This window comes from Anabrus simplex, chromosome 4 (genome assembly GCF_040414725.1).
Source record: "Anabrus simplex isolate iqAnaSimp1 chromosome 4, ASM4041472v1, whole genome shotgun sequence".
In the NCBI taxonomy this organism is placed as follows: domain Eukaryota; kingdom Metazoa; phylum Arthropoda; class Insecta; order Orthoptera; family Tettigoniidae; genus Anabrus; species Anabrus simplex.
The window spans coordinates 45,687,535-45,704,012 of NC_090268.1; the positions used below are offsets into that span (position 1 = coordinate 45,687,535).

Sequence of the window (16,478 nt, forward strand, 5' to 3'; positions counted from 1 at the left end):
TTAGATGGGGATATTTTGCTTGAGACAAGAGAGACACGTGAGGATGAAGATTACAATGAGACAGAGGATGAGTTATCCGCAGGAGCAGTTGAAAATGCTAATCTATCTCCGAACTCGCCCCAAATGTCTCGGTCTCTGGTGTTTCATCAGTGAAGATGGTTGCCCGAGACGGACCCGAGTGGGAGGTCTTGGATTCAAACTCTTTTTCTGGAAGGCGGACTTTAGTGAACGTCCTGTGGGAGCGGGGAGGTCCCACAACATATTCTTACCACCAAGTTTACGACTCTGCCATTAGTGCCTTTCGTCTCCTCCTTGATGAATCGATGCTTCGTCTATTGAAACGACACGCAGAATCAAATTCTCAGAAAAAACTTCACGGACTGGACCGTGTCGCTCGAGGAGTTGGAGGCTATTATTGCCTTCATGTATACCCGCGGCGTTCTGTGTTCGAAAGGTGTGTCTGTGGAAGAACTATGATTGTGTTCTTGTGGACAGCAATTCATGAAGGACACAATGTCAAGAGATAGATTTCGAGAGCTTCTCAGATTCCTCCGTTTCGACGAGAAATCAACCTGATCTGAATGCCTGCCAGCTAACAGGTTTGCTCTTGTCTCTGAAATCTGGGACATATTCGTGGAAAACTGCCTTCATTGTTACTGCCCAAGTGAAAATATTACAGTCGATGAACAATTACTTCCCAGCAAAACCAGGTGCAGATTTACCCAATTTATGACAATCAAGCCCGAGTGGTCGACGAAATACCCCGTAAGTATATCACCAAGGGTACATGCAGGAAGTGGCCAATGCATATCTTTTACAATATCCTACACCTAACAGCTACCAATACTTGGGCCATTTACAAGCAAGTTAACGGGTAGGAAGATCAAGCGGAAGAAGTTCATCCTGCAGCTGGCAAGTGAACTAACAAGGCGGGACGAGCAAAGGCAACAACAACAAAAGGAGGAGGCTGTGCGACCGTGTCCATCTAAACAGCAGAAGAAGTGCCAAGTTGGCCTGTGTAAAGGCAACACGTCTAGCGATGCCTGCAGCAAGTGCCTCAAAGCCGTGTGCGGAAAATGTGAACGAAAAGTAGAAGTTGTGTGTGCAAAATGTGTTTAGCATGTTTTTAATTTGCCTAAAAATTACTGAAAATGTATAATTGTTGCAATGTGGACGACTGACTAAGAAAAGGTGTTCAGTTGGGTAATTTTGTGAAAACTCCTTAGAGAAACAGAAACATGGTGCAGTTGTTTTTGATTATTCATGTGTACATCTGTAATATAAAAGGTCCATACAATAATGTCATGTCCTTATGTGTAAAATAAAGTTGTAGAAACCCAGTAGAAAATACATGTTGTATTGTGTTCTATTTTGAACATTTCCAAGCATTTCTTATGATGGGTCAAAATGACCCCTTACCGCTGTTCTAGGAATGTCAGATTCTCCGCCGTTCTAGTGTTAAAGTCACAGTTTAGAGAATTAAATCTGATTTTACAGTCAACAATAAGGCCAACAATGACTTGAATGGAATAAAAAATGAGATTCAAAATTTGCAATGCAAAAATTTCCTATACCCAGATACCTTCATTAGTTCATTCAATATTCAAGAAATTGAAAATTAAAGTAACAAACAGATAGGATGAAAATAGAAATGAAGATAGGACCAGAATATTATGGAGTATCTGGATGAAATGAACTGCTACAAAACAAAACAATAAGACAGCTAACAAAAGAGGAGTATAATTAATCATCATCATCATCATCAATGTCCCACTCCAGTCACCCGGGTGTGGTTTACAAGCCACCTCTACTCCACTCCTTTTTGTCCTTCCACTTTTCCTGCTTCATTACTTCCACCACATCCAATTCAGCTTCTCTAATGTCCTTCCAAATCTGATCCATCCACCTTCTTCTCGGTCTTCCAACTGGTCTCTTTCCCTTAATTTCTCTTTCCAATTCCCTTCTTGCTACCCGTTCCTTTCCCATTCTTTTTACATGTCCAAACCATCTCAGTCTTACTATCTGCATCTTCTGTACTAACGGTTCTATATTCAGCTCTTCTCTGATTTTAATATTTTGAATTCTTGTCTTTATAACCAATGTTCTTAAAAATTTAATTTCTACTGCTTGGATCTTACTATCTTGTTTCTTATTAGTCACCAGCGTTTCTGGTCCGTGTTACAACTGGTATGAAATACTGTTTATATGATGTTAATTTTGTTCTCTTGGGTACTTTCTCATTACCTAAAAGCTCTCTAACTTGATGATAAAATATTGTACGTCACACACGTCACACACATTATAAAAACTATGATAAAGATTTAAAAACCATATTATAATTATACTATTTCCGAGTCCATATTGTCCATGACTTGCAACTATTAAACTTTGGATTGCTAAAATCTGATGCAATTTGGTTTAAATAATCATTAAAATTAAACAAAACTAATAATAAAATCACAATCTTCTTAAAAACATTTACTTTGTTTAACGTTTTCTAAAAAATGTTTTTGTAGAAACATATTAAAACCATTCAATAAAGTCCTCAGGCTATTGCCATGTAGCAAACATAATGTCGCAGAATAAGGTAGATAAACTTATATATGTTTCCAGTGTATATCAGCTGATGATGACGCAATATAAAGCGTCGAAACTAGTCCTGATAAAATAAATATACATTTTGTAATTTCATCTTAACAACATTTTTGGTATTGAATAAGGTGGATACGAATTTAAATAAATTGTAATCTTGGTTCAATACGGACGAATAATGAAATTTATATACTTAATTTCCTGTCTGGCACATCCACGTCGCGGGGGTGGGCACCCTACACTTCAGTAGGCCGGAGTGATAGGATGGCTGAGTTCAGTCGGGGACCCAGTCCCGTTGGGTATAACACGGAACCCATGCCCAGGGATACGGGTGAAGATCTCAACAGCAGTGAAGGCGGAAGTGAAAATCACTGGTATGGTGGATCTGGCGGAAGAGGCAATATCTGATCCCTGAGAACTGACTTAGGACCTGCTGCCTTGCAGGTTGATAGGGGACTAAGGCTAAGGGAGATAACCCTGACAGAAAAATCTCCGGAAGTGATAGGCCAGCAAGTCAGCTTTTGAATAATTTGGAATTGCTTTCAAAACTAAACGAGGCCTCACATGGAAATATTGTAATCACCAGAATAATGACTCTAGTTCCCTTCTTGGTAATGATATTAATGACGGTTCAATACCCGATGCTCCATCGCAACCAAAGAGGAGAACACATAAAACTCGATATGAGTCTGTAATCAAAATTGCCATGCTAAACATTCTAACACTAACTGGCAAAATAGAGGAATGTGTAGACAATGAAAACAAGGAACATAAACACACTGGGTCTCATTGAAACCAAGTGGAAGGGAAAAGGATCAAAGGAACTCAGAGAGGGATACCATCTATTCTGGTCAGGTGGAGATCAAACAAAAAATGGAGTTGGTGTTGTTATGGATCATCAAATGAAAGGTCATGTAGTAGAAGTAAAATTTGTTTCTGATCGGATTCTTCACATAATGCTGAAATTGAATTCTTCCCAGATCATCATCATCATTCAGTGCTATGCATTTTGAAGAAGTGATAGAGGAAAGAATAAGAGGAGATGGAGTGATTATCATAGGTGATATGAATGCTCAAGTAGGAATTGTGAGAGATGGATATGAAAGTATTCTAGGAGCACATGGATGGGGTCCACAAAACCCGGAAGGAACTAGACTCCTTGATCTCTGTCTGAGGAACAACCTTGTAATAGGGAACTCATGGTATCAAAAACAAGAAAAAACCATAAGGTCACAAGATACGGGTGGGATGGAAAAAGTGAATCTCTTATAGACTACTTTTTGATCAAGAAACAACTACAAAATAGATTGTTAGACGTAAAAGTGATTCCTAGTGTCTCTCTGGAAAGTGATCATAGACTCCTCATTGGATACTTCAGGTTTAACAAGTTAAAAGAAGTAAGAACCACACAGGTAAAGAAACTCAAAACTTGGAAGCTGAAGGACAATGATAGAATAATAGAGTTCCAAGAAAACATCCAAACAGTACTACCAAAGACAGATGAAAGAACAGTTGAGGAGGAATGGAAGGATCTGAAAGAAATAATGATAACTGAGAAGGTATGTGGACGAACCAGTGGCACAAGAAGATGGAAGGAAACTCCATGGTGGAATGACAGAACATGAACTTTTGTCCTGAACAAGAACATGATGTTCAGAAAATATTTCAAGGACCGGATTGACCATAATAAGGAACTATACAGGGTTGCTAAAAAACAAGCAAAGCAAGTTGTTACAGAAGAACGAGAGAAGTGGTTGAACAAGTGGAGTGTTGAATTGAAAGAGGATGTTAATGGTAATAAGAAAATGTTATATGGGATGATGAAAAATAGAAAAAGAGATAAAGAACACTCCAAATACCTAAGATGTGATAATGAAAACCTGATCACTCAAGATGATAAGATTAAAGAGACTTGGAGGACTTACTTTGATGAATTGCTAAATGTGAACTGCAGGCAGCCTACCTGTACTATCTCATGCAATTCTGCCTCTGACAACAGGTTAGACCTAACATGGAGTGATGTAGAATATGCCTGGAAATACATCAAAACTGGAAAAATCAGCTGGTGCTGATGAAATTAATGGAGAAATGATCAAGGCTATGGGCATTTCTGGAAAACATTGGATCTACAGACTCTTTCGTAAGATCTGGAAGGAAGGGGACATACCGGTTGACTGGAAAACAGGCATCATAATTCCAATTTTTAGAAAGGAGATAGAAAGAAATGTTTCAACTATAGAGGCATCACTTTAACATCTCTAGTTGGTAACTTTATGAAAGAATTATAGAGCATAAAATCAGACCCCTTATTGAAGAGAACCTCTTCGAAGAACAGTATGGATTCAGGAAGGGGAGATCAACAACTGATTTAATCTTTACAGTCCATCAGTTAATGGAAAAATACTACGAACACAACCAAGATTTGTGGTTAGCCTTTCTGGATATCAAGAAAGCATTTGATGCTGTGAACAGAGAGAAGGTGTGGGAAACACTGAAGAAAATTGGAATACAGGATGACATGCTACACAGGATCAAGAATTTGTATGAAGATACCCGAAGTAAAGTCAAAACACCTGTAGGAATGACTGAAACCCTTGATATAAAATCTGGGTTAAGACAGGGTTGTGTTTTGTCTCCTCTTCTTTTAATCACTGTGATGAACGAGATTCAGAGAAAAGTTCACCAAACCATTGGAGGTAAGAAAATGAAAGTTATCTTGTTCGCGGACGATATATGATTGTGGGGAGACTCTAAAGAAGACCTTCAAGAATAAATAAACTCCTGGACAGAAGCTGCTAAAGAATATGGACTCATCTTCAGCCAAGAGAAAAGTGAGGTTATGGTCATGAAGAGATACGGACAACCAATGGGACACACTGAAATGGAGGGGAAACAGCTACAGATGAACCATCAATTCAAATATCTTGGAAGTGTTATCTCTGATACTGGTTCTATAGATAAGGAAATTTCCCACAGAATTCCAGCAGGTAGCATTTTTTTTTTTTTGCGTCACACTGACACAGATAGGTCTTATAGCGACGATGGGACAGGGAAGGGCTAGGAGTGGGAAGGAAGCGGCTGTGGCCTTAATTAAGGTACAGCCCCAGCATTTGCCTGGTGTGAAAATGGGAAACCACGGAAAACCATCTTCAGGGCTGCCGACAGAGGGGTTCGAACCTACTATCTCCCGAATACTGGATACTGGCCGCATTTAAGCGACTGCAGCTATCGAGCTCGGTGATAGCAACTTTTACAAAATAGTTAAATACATAATATGGAACAAGAAAATACCAACAAAATGTAAGAGAGTCATATATGAAATCTATTACGTACCAATCCTGACCTATGGTTGCGAAACATGGACCATGAGAAATAAAGATGTTAGTAGAATCCAGGCAGCAGAAATTAGGTTTGTTCGTAGCATGATCGGTAAAACATGGAGGGACAGAGTTCGTAATGAGGAAATCCGCAAGCAGGCTCAAGTTGTAAGACTGCAGGACAGAATAACAGTGCAGCGACTGAGATAGTATGGACATATGCGAGGCATGGGAGATAACAGATTACCGAAACAAATGTATGATCTAAAACTGGAAGACAAAAGACATAGAGGGTGACCAAGACTCAGGTACAAGGACAGGGTGAAGATTGACATTGAACAGCGAGGACATACTTTGGAAAGCATCGAAGAAGGGGAGAAGTTCAGAGACCGCAGGTGGTGGAGAGGCCTCATTCGCCGACCCATCGCTTAAGATGAAACAATGTGGGATATTTGCATGCGTGTAATTAAAAGTACAGTAATTAAAAAATTTGTCTCTATATGGTACAAATCTGTGCAACACAAACGTTCATGATTATTAGCTCTTATACCAATGCTTTGAAGTTTTCAAAAATGTTGATTCAAGATATCCTTACTAAAGTTTACACAAAGCTAAGATCTTAATAAGCTAATCATTTAATATCATACGTAGATGTACCTAATGAAGAATCAACTATATAACAATCTAAGGAGATAATAGTTAAATATTTAGGTGATTTTCTGGTTGCAGTTTATGAATTAACATTGTTGTTTTCAACATATCCTTATTTTAAGCCATCTCTATCTATCTATCTATCTATCTATTTATTTACCTACCTACCTGTCCGAATTATTGTCACATCTCTGATGATGAAATGAGCAATCTCTACTTAATGGAAATTTGCATGAGAAAACCTAATGTCTTCGAAGCATTGGCACATAGCAAATCTTCTTATGAATTACTTTGTACGTAATTCATAAATGGATTGCTGTAAATGTAAACTTGTGTCCTCAATCCAGACCTGGTGCAGCTCTTTTCAGGCATACCCCCAATGGAGATGAGCTCCATGTACCATTTCAATCACATACCAGCCCCGTGCCATTCTTAATTTCTGGCACTACCGGGAATCAAACCCGGACCTCCGAGGACAGCAGCTAATAGTACTAAACGTTATGCTACGGAGCCAAGCAATGGACTGCTGAAATATGAGAATTAATGCACTATAAAAATTTTTGTAAATGAGACAAAGTCCCTCATAATGCATTGGCACTGCCTGTGGTTCCAAGAAACCTACGCAATGGCCTCCACTATATGCACTAGTCATGTTTATTTATCTACTCGCGTCAGAAGTATGCTTAATATATACAGTTGAAATAAAATAATAATAATTAAACTATTTACAAAAAGTACAAAAATTAAGAAACAAAGGAAATTGACCAAATTTACTATGTCTTGTATCTTGGTAGGTGCTACCAACTGATGAGCACAAATTGGCATACCAGGAAAAAATGCTGGCAACCAAAAATGAGTTATCTGAAAAACTTATAATGTCCAACAACGGACCATTTACATTGGAATTTTATTTTATAACTTCCCCAATTATAGGGTTGCCATCAGGACAAAGTAAACTTCATTTTTTCAATACAAAACCTACCATTAGTGTTTAACAGGTTATAAAAAAAAAACCTATGTAATAAATAATATGTGCATGGAATATGGAATGTCTTTTACATACAGTACAAAAAGGAATTAAGAAGCAAAAAGAACAAACACAATGCTATTGACTGTGTAAAAGGTTTCTTAAAATTAATATTGAACTGCGGATGGCAGCTACCGCTATGTTTGTCAACAGATGTTTTTCTATACATAATGAAGTCCAAAACTGCTATAAGAATTTAGGAATTGTTCCCTGGGCTCCCACCATCAAGCCTGTGACTGATATATTTTTCAGTCCATAGTTTTCTTTATAATACGAGACTGTAGGGTCATAAATGCACTTCTTTTGTAACTCCACTTCTTCCGGTTGACCAGAAGGCGATTCAAATGGTACCGTTGGGTCAACGATCATTCTGTTCGTGTTTTCCAGTTTAAAGGCCCCCTGCCATTCTTCATTTCTGGCAGTATACCAGGAATAGAAGCCCGGACCTCCGAGGACGGCAGCTAATAGCGCTAACCGTTATGCTACGGAGGCGGACAATGGACTGCTGAAACATGAGAATTAATGCACTACAAAAATTTTTGTAAATGAGGCGAAGTCTCTCATAATGCATCCTCTTGTCTGTTATTCTTGGCTTTCTAGACCAGGGCCATTATCTCAAAGTCAGATAGCTCCTCAATTGCAATAATGTAATCTATTGTAATAATCTATTCATCTGGTGCTTCCATTTGCCGTCAATCCAGACACTTCCTCGTAGACCATGTAGCCTCGTTCTTCGAGTGCGCCGGCCATCATGTGTAAAATCTTCAGACCTATATGTGTCGGTGCGGCATAAAGCAGATGATAAAAGCTAATGATAGCTTACACCAGTAATTGCTTTCCTCTCTGTAAGGCTAACTATCCGACAACTATAACACAAAGAACACTTTTTTTGTACTTTGGCCACTGAAGCCATAGAAGGCAGGAGTCTGGAAAAAAATTGATGTCCTGAAAGAGGCAGAGAGGAGAATTGCCATCCACCTCTAAGATGATGTTTATGAGGCCTTGCTGCACAAAAGAAAACTGTTAGCTTGAAATTAAGAGGTTTTGGGGGGAGGGAAAAAAAGGCCAATGGAACATTGGTGGGGAAATACCTCCAGACATCTCTAGCAAAGGGATGAGAAAAAGAAAGACAGTCAACCAAGAAAAGGGGCAGAAAGGATGGGTAAAGGTAAACAGAAGCAAAAAGAACGCACACAATGCTACTGACTGATGGTTTCTTAAAATTAATATTTAACTGCGGAAGGCAGCTACCGCTATATTTGTCAACAGATGTTTTTCTATACCTAATGAAGTCCAAAACTATGCTGTATGAAAAGACCAAAAACAAACCCCATGGCGCAACAGCCCTGAGAGGCCTTAGCCTACCAAGTGACAATTGCTCAGCCCGAAGGACTGCAGATTACGAGGTGGCATGTGGTCAGGCGATGAATCCTCTTGGCTGTTATTCTTGGCTTTCTAGACCACGGCCATTATCTCAAAATCAGATAGCTCCTCAATTGTAATACTGTAGGCTGAATGGACCTCGAACAAGCCCTCAAAAGTAAAATCCCTGGCCTGGCCAGAAATCAAACCTGGGGCTTCCGGGTAAGAGGCAGACCTGCTACCCCTAGACTGTTACATAAAGGAAGTTACATAAATATGAGAGAGAGAAGGTGGGTGGGGGGTCACCAGATGATTTGCAGTGAGTAAGGTATTCAAAGATGATTAAAAGAATTTAACTCTCTCTGACAATACTAGAAAGAGTTATAGGATACTAGATGCTTCAAAATTCTCTCTGTTTATCAGATACTTTGTAGTAGAGGGTTTTGCCCAAGTTATAAACCTATTTTTTACTAAACTTGTTGACAAAAGAGAGGGCTAAGAATATTCCAAAACAACTTGGATTGGAAAGGAGCCTCCCGGAGATATCAGAACTGAGGAATGGGTTTACACAGGATGCCTTGAGCATGCAATAACTACAGAGGGATCACCCTTATTGCCCATGTAGCTAAGATATTTGAGAGAGTACAGGAAGGAAGACTGAGGAGGAAGCTAGAAGGAGAAATGAAGAACAGTATGGTTTTAGGAAAGACAGGTCAACGTTTGACCTGATCTTTACTGTTGTGATTATTGGGATTTGATTATTTGGACTCGGAAGACGGTGATAAATTATGTATGTAAAGGATTTATTCAATTGTTTGTTTTGGTTTTCCTCAGTATGTGGATTTTGGAATTGTTTAATTTGCTTGAAGTCAATATGATTTTGAAATTATTTGATTGTCATGGTAATTCTGGTGCATCCTGTACCACACGCGCCACATTGGCGTGGGAGATTTCCGGTTTCGTAAAGTTGCACCAATTTCGTAATTTTTCTAGAGGCTTCCTAAATGTTCCTTGTCAGCACTATTTTTTCTGCGCTCCTATTGGAGAAAATAAAAGGAAATGTGATTGGTAGGTGAAGGAAATCATCGTACGCTCATTGGCCGCGGTAATATTTCATAATTTCCGGGGAGAAGCGTTGTCGCTGGAGCCTTGCTCTGCGAGGGGGTCTTTTCTGTTTGACCACTGAAGGGAGCGGTCACCTTCCTAGGTACGGGTCTTCTTGGCCCCGCCATCCGGTAAGCACCGATTATTTTCGTTTTAACTTTTCAGGTATTCAGTTTCAGATGTAGTGTTTCATTTAATTTATCTTGCCGGAGCGTACCCGTGTTTCCTTCTGCTACCAAATGTTATAATTATGACTTAGCCGTTTCGGTAAGTCGCCTCACTTTGTTAAGAGATAGTACCCGTTTGTTGTTTTGTAAATTAATTGTTATACGCCTTTCGAAGTAATCCTTATCAGTAATATTTTTCTCGGGACTATCTCATTAATTCCGCTTCATCATGGAATATTCATCTTTAGGTCGGGTACCCTTTCTCAGAAGTGTTTTTGAGGGGGCTACCCACTGAAGATGCTCTGCTCCATGATTATACGTAAATTATTTTTCCTCCTTAGATGTATCTCTTCATTTTAGTATAACGTTACCTTCCTTTATTTATTTCGAACTGTTTTGGGTTTTTAAAGGTAACGCCACGACAGTGGAACGTCATGTGTGATGTTCCGGTGTAAAATAAATTTAATTACTAAATGCTACCCTCATGTAAATTGTAATGGTTGTTGAAATTATGCCGTCATTATTTTAATTGTATCTTGGTTATTGCTTTATATATGAAATCGAATCTAACTTGTTAAGTAAAGTTTAGGATTACATTGACTTCGCTTCTTCAGTGTTACCAATACCTTCCACCGCCTGGATATGGTTCCCAGCCGTTTCCCGGTTATCCTTTCTTAATAGTCATGTTGGTTAAACTGTTTGTTTATTTCCTGTAATTAATGTGCTTGCAAATTTAATTTCGTACATGTTGACGTGCCTAGTGTACAGTACTTTTGGTGAAAGCATTACGGTAGCAAACATTTTCTCTTCATTAAACCTATTAATTGTAACCTTACCCTTTGGAGAGGTTGCAGTATGTTAGCAGAGCTTTGGGTTGCTGAAGAAGCAAAGTTGACGGTAATTCGGTGGTTATAACCTAAAATTTAATTCAAGTATTATCTCGTAGTTTCCTTTTTTTATCAACATGTCTCGTGCTATCCCAGGTCCGTTCCATTTGAGGAAGGAGGAATTAGCTTACGAACTTCGTATTCGTAAGTTGAATTCGACAGGAAAGGTTAAGGATGACACGAGCTTGTTGAAACAATCGCTAAATGAACCTGTTTTCGTCCCAGGGTTATCAACAGATGAAGTGTGCGCATCTTTGTCGATTGTTAGAGATAAAATTGTAGAATATAAAGCCATTATTATGTCATTTTGTTCTTCTAAACCGTCCGATGCACAGTTAGCACGTGCGAAAGGCCAAGTGCAGCATTACGTGGACAGGATTCGCGATCTGTTGGCGCATAATTTATCTGAAGATGAGCGATGTGAGTGCGAATCGTTGTTATTGCAGTTTTGTGATATTTCTGATAAAATTGTTGGATTGCTGGAAGGTAATTCTTTGCCTAGCTCAAGTTCAGTAGTTAATGTACCCGTCACTTGTAATGATGTTTCCCTGCAATCTTCTCCTGCTGTATTTACCAGTGCTTCTCTGCCCGTGAATAATGATAGTGGTGCTTCTTGTACGCAAGTTACTATGTCAACTGTTCCTTTGGGAACTGTTAATTCTACTGTGTCTTTATCTCATCCTCCGGTTGCGACCCAAGTTGTTTCTCTTCCTATTGTACAAAGATATCCCCATGTCCAAGCGTCACCTGTAGTAAATTCTTCAGGGGTGTCACAGATGTGTGAAAATGTGTCGCAGATGCGAATATCTGTGCCGGTTTCTATGCAATCTAACCTCAGTCCTAACCTCACTTTTAGTACACCTACCCTATCCCAGGAGCGTTCTAATCAAGATTTCTTTACTACTGTATTGCCTTCTTGTAACCAATCCAGTGCTGTTCAGGTACCTACTCCTGCTGCTTCTCAAATTTTTTCAAACTTGCCTCACCCATTAACTGCTATATTTAAGGGTGTATCTAAGTTCACCGTTAATTCAATTGACGAAGTCATAGTGTTTCTACGTTTTTTGGTCGAATTTAAAGATCAGAGTGTAGTGTATTCCTTAAGTCGTGACAATTTCTTCCAAGTCTTATATCCACATGTATCTGGAGCTCTTTCTGAGCATGTCATAAGAGCCATTTCAGAAAAGTGGACAGTTGACCAATTTCATGCACATGTGCTTGAGTTTTTTATTCCTTCCCGTGCTTTGTCTTCTTTGGTTCAGAAGCATTATTTTCGAGTACAGTATTTGAATGAAACATTGTCGGAATACATCCAGGACATTAAGTTCAATGCTCGGATCTTCATGCTAAACTATTCTGAGTCTCAAATGGTTGCTAGCATTATTGAGGGTCTTGCACCAAATTACCGGTCGTATCTTGCTCTGTCGCCTCGACCCGCTACGTTCGCTCAGTTGGAAGCTATTACTGTTTCTGCTGAAGGCATTAGGTATGCCGACCAGTTACGAGTCGCCTTGGCTCCTCCTCCTATGAGCATGTCTTCTCAGGTCACTAGTACCGTTTCTACTTTTTCCAAGCCACGTAATTCACGTGCATGTTATAGTTGTGGTTCTACGGATCATTTCCAGCGGAATTGTCCTAAGATTGGGCCCTTAGGCAATTCAAAACCTGTCATGGGTGGTCAACTTCAAAATTTCCAAAGGAACTGTCCTAAGATTGAGCCCTTAGGCAATTCAATTCCGAATGAGAATAGAGTTTCTCTCTCCACTAGTTCTTGCAGATATTGTGGGTCAAATAGACACTTTTCAAGACAGTGTCCTCGCAATTCTTCCGGCTCTGGGCGTTCTGGTAATAGTAATCCCAGATGACTAGCCGCCGATGCTGGTGCCAAAACTTATAGTGTACCTTCATGTTTCGTCTGTTATCGCTGTCAATTAGTTGATGATTTACCCGACCCTGTAGTCGATTATAAGCTTCAGTCTGACCCTAGTGTCAATTTTCCAAAATCTTGTGGTATTTCTGCTATTCCTCCATGTAAATTACCTTACATTTGCCTAGAAGTGAACAATGAACCAGTTTGTGCTTTAGTTGATTCTGGAAGTAGCCTCACCTTGATGAGTGAAAAATTGTATAACTCTGTGAAATCTGTTTGTAAGTTCCCTGCTTTAACACCTGTGTCTTTAACCTGCCATACGGCTAATTCTAATTCCTTGAATTTGATTGGAAGTCTGAATCTCAAAATTAGAATACGTAATTTCACATGGAAAATGCCCGTGGTAGTGGTGAAAGATTTATCTTGTCCTTTCATTCTCGGTGCAAATTTTATTGCCAAAACTGGTATGGTTTTGGATCTTCAATATAATAAATTCCAGTTTAAGTTTTCTATGAGGATCTTTACATTGTGTAACCGTTCTCCTATCCTTCCTTATCATGTCAGTGCTGTGTCTGAGGACACAAGTGAACCAAAAGCTTTCGACTTTGATCATTTGCCTGATGATCAGGCCAACCAGCTTAGGAATCTTTGTGATAAATTTCCTGATGTGTTCACTGACAAGTTAGGTGTTACCAATGTTTTGGAATATAAAATTGAAGTAACTGACAATGTACCTGTTCGTTCTCCTCCGTACCGGTTGTCACCTCCTAAGATGAAAGCCCTTAAGGCTATCATCGACCAAATGCTTGCTGATGGTGTAATACGTCCTTCTAAATCTGCGTACTCTTCTCCCATATTTCTAGTCCCTAAACCACAGGGTGGTTTTCGGCCTGTAATAGACTATCGAATGTTGAATAAGCGAGTTGTGCTTCAATCTGTTCCACTTCCTGACTTGCACTCTTGTTTCTCTTGGTTTGCTAATGCCAAAATTTTTACCACTTTTGATCTGAATCAGGCGTACTATCAGATACCTCTTGCTGAGGAATCCAAGCATCTCACAGCTTTTGCTACTGACTGGAACCTCTATGAATTTGAGCGCGTGCCGTTCGGACTGGCAACGGGAGCTGCTGTTTTGACTCGGCTGCTGGATAACGTGTTGTCAGACATTAAATTCAAATTCGTTTATAATTATCTTGATGATTTGGTAATTTTTAGCGAAACCTTTGAAGAACACCTTGCTCATATCAATGAAGTCCTTGAAAGGCTCCGTAAAGCAGGACTAACCCTTAAGGCTAGCAAAGTGACTTTCGCACAGCCTCAGATGTCCTTCCTAGGCCATATCGTGTCCGAGAAAGGCGTTTCGGTTGACCAATCTCGTACTGCAGCTATCCAAAATTTTCCTACTCCTAAAGATGTCAAAGCTGTCGCTAGGTTCGTTGGTATGGTCAATTTCTTCCGTAAATTTATCCCTAATTTCGCTGAAAGAGCAGCCCCATTAAATGCCTTGAGGAGAAAAGATGCTAAATTTGAGTGGGGTGATGCCCAACTTGAAGCTTTCTATGATCTGAAATCTGCTTTATGTAATGCTCCTGTGCTGGCGATGCCAGATTTTTCTAAACGTTTCATTCTCCAAACCGACGCCTCATCTACAGGTATATCTGGTGTTCTCCTTCAGGAATTTGAAGATGGACGTCGTCCTATCTCTTATGCTTCACGTAGTCTAAATCCTGCTGAACGCAACTATTCTATATATGAGTTGGAAGCCTTAGCTGTTGTTTTCTCCTTGGAGAAATTTAGAATGTATCTTGAACATCTACCTTTTGATCGTGAAACAGACAATCAGGCATTGAGTTGGGTACTGGCCAAGCCAAGAAGAACTGGTCGCCTTGCGCGTTGGGCAGTACGCATCTCAGCTTTTCAATTTGAAGCTCGTCACATTCGTGGAACTCAAAATGTCATTGCCGACACTCTTAGTAGAATGTTCTACCCTGGCAGTTCTGATCCTCAATTAGAATCCGCTGATCCCTCTCCTGAACAAGTTTCGGCCTTTGTTAATGTGGTTTTGACCAATTCCCCTGTCCTTTTCAAAGATATTTCTAAACATCAGGAAGACGATCCTGAATTGAAGGGTATTATTGACAGGATTAAATCTGGTGAACAGGTCAAACCGTATGCCCTCAAAAATGGTGTTTTATGTTGTCCTGCTCGTGGGCGCAGAGACCTCAAAATTGTTGTACCTTCTAATCTAGTCCCTGCTCTTTTCAAATATTTCCATGAATCCCCTGTTGGCGGACACCTTGGTGTATTTAAAACTAGGGAGAAAATTCGTAAGCATTTTATTTGGAAATCTATGGATGGTGAAATTCGTACTATGGTTAAATCTTGCAAAACCTGTAACATCAGTAAACCCGCTCCTAATACCCGCCTTGGTCTGTTGTCATCTGAGCAAGCTTCTCGCCCAATGGAGAAACTATTTATCGACTACATTGGACCATTCCCGCGTTCACGGACCGGCCATCGTTTCATACTTGTGTGTGTTGATGCGTTCTCGCGTTTTACATGGCTGTTCCCTACTCGCATGGCTAATGCTAGTACTACTATTTCTTGCTTAAAACAGATCTTTGCTTCATTTGGACCCTGTCAATTTTTGGTGAGTGATAATGCTAGAGCTTTTACATCTGTGCAATTCCGTAATTTCTGTTTTGATCTATCTATCTCTCATGTGACTACAACACCTTATTATCCCAGGCCTAATTATGCTGAAAGAGTTAATCGGAACCTAAGATCTGCTCTTATTGCATACCATTCTTCTGACCACTCAAAGTGGGATTCTTCACTTAATTGGCTATCATTTGCTTTCAATACTGCTGTTCATGAAAGTCACAAGCAAACTCCTGCTTCATTGATGTTAGCGTTCACCCCTAATTCTCCACTTTCTAATCTGTGGTCCATTAACGATCTCCTGCCTGATGTCGCTAATCCAGAAACGATCCGTGCTGCTTGGCATCGTGCGCGTAAAAATTTGAAGGTTTATTACGCTAAAGTTCAACGTAACTATAATCACGGGCGAAGACCGCACAATCTGTCTGTGGGTGACCAGGTCTATGTAAAGACTCATCCCATTAGTAGTGCTGCGGACCATGTAATAAGCAAGTTATCCCCCAGATTCCGAGGTCCCTGCACAATTTTGAAATTTTTAACCCCTGTATCATTGTTAGTCAGTGATCCTGAAAGAAAGAGGATCAGCCGTGTGCATTTATCTCAGATAAAAATTCCCTAGTTATGAGATAATACTTTAGAAACTATTTTGTTTTGGGGTAGTGATAAGGAATTAGTTGTAAGCAAATTTTTAATTAGTGCGCACAATTTTTCGGGTTTTATAGTTTATTATTTAGTTAAGTCTCTTTAGTTGTAATGGAAAGGTCATTTATGATCACATTAGATATAATTTAGTATGTATTGTGGGGTAGAATTAAGATCTTCGTAACTAGGGATTATTGT

General features: G+C 39.6%; 1 protein-coding gene across 1 annotated transcript in view; it reads right to left on the reverse strand.

Moving 5' to 3' along the window:
* Hs2st (Heparan sulfate 2-O-sulfotransferase) overlaps positions 1-16,478 on the reverse strand; it is a 111,664-nt gene that overhangs the window by 33,005 nt on the left and 62,181 nt on the right. The window lies entirely within an intron of this gene.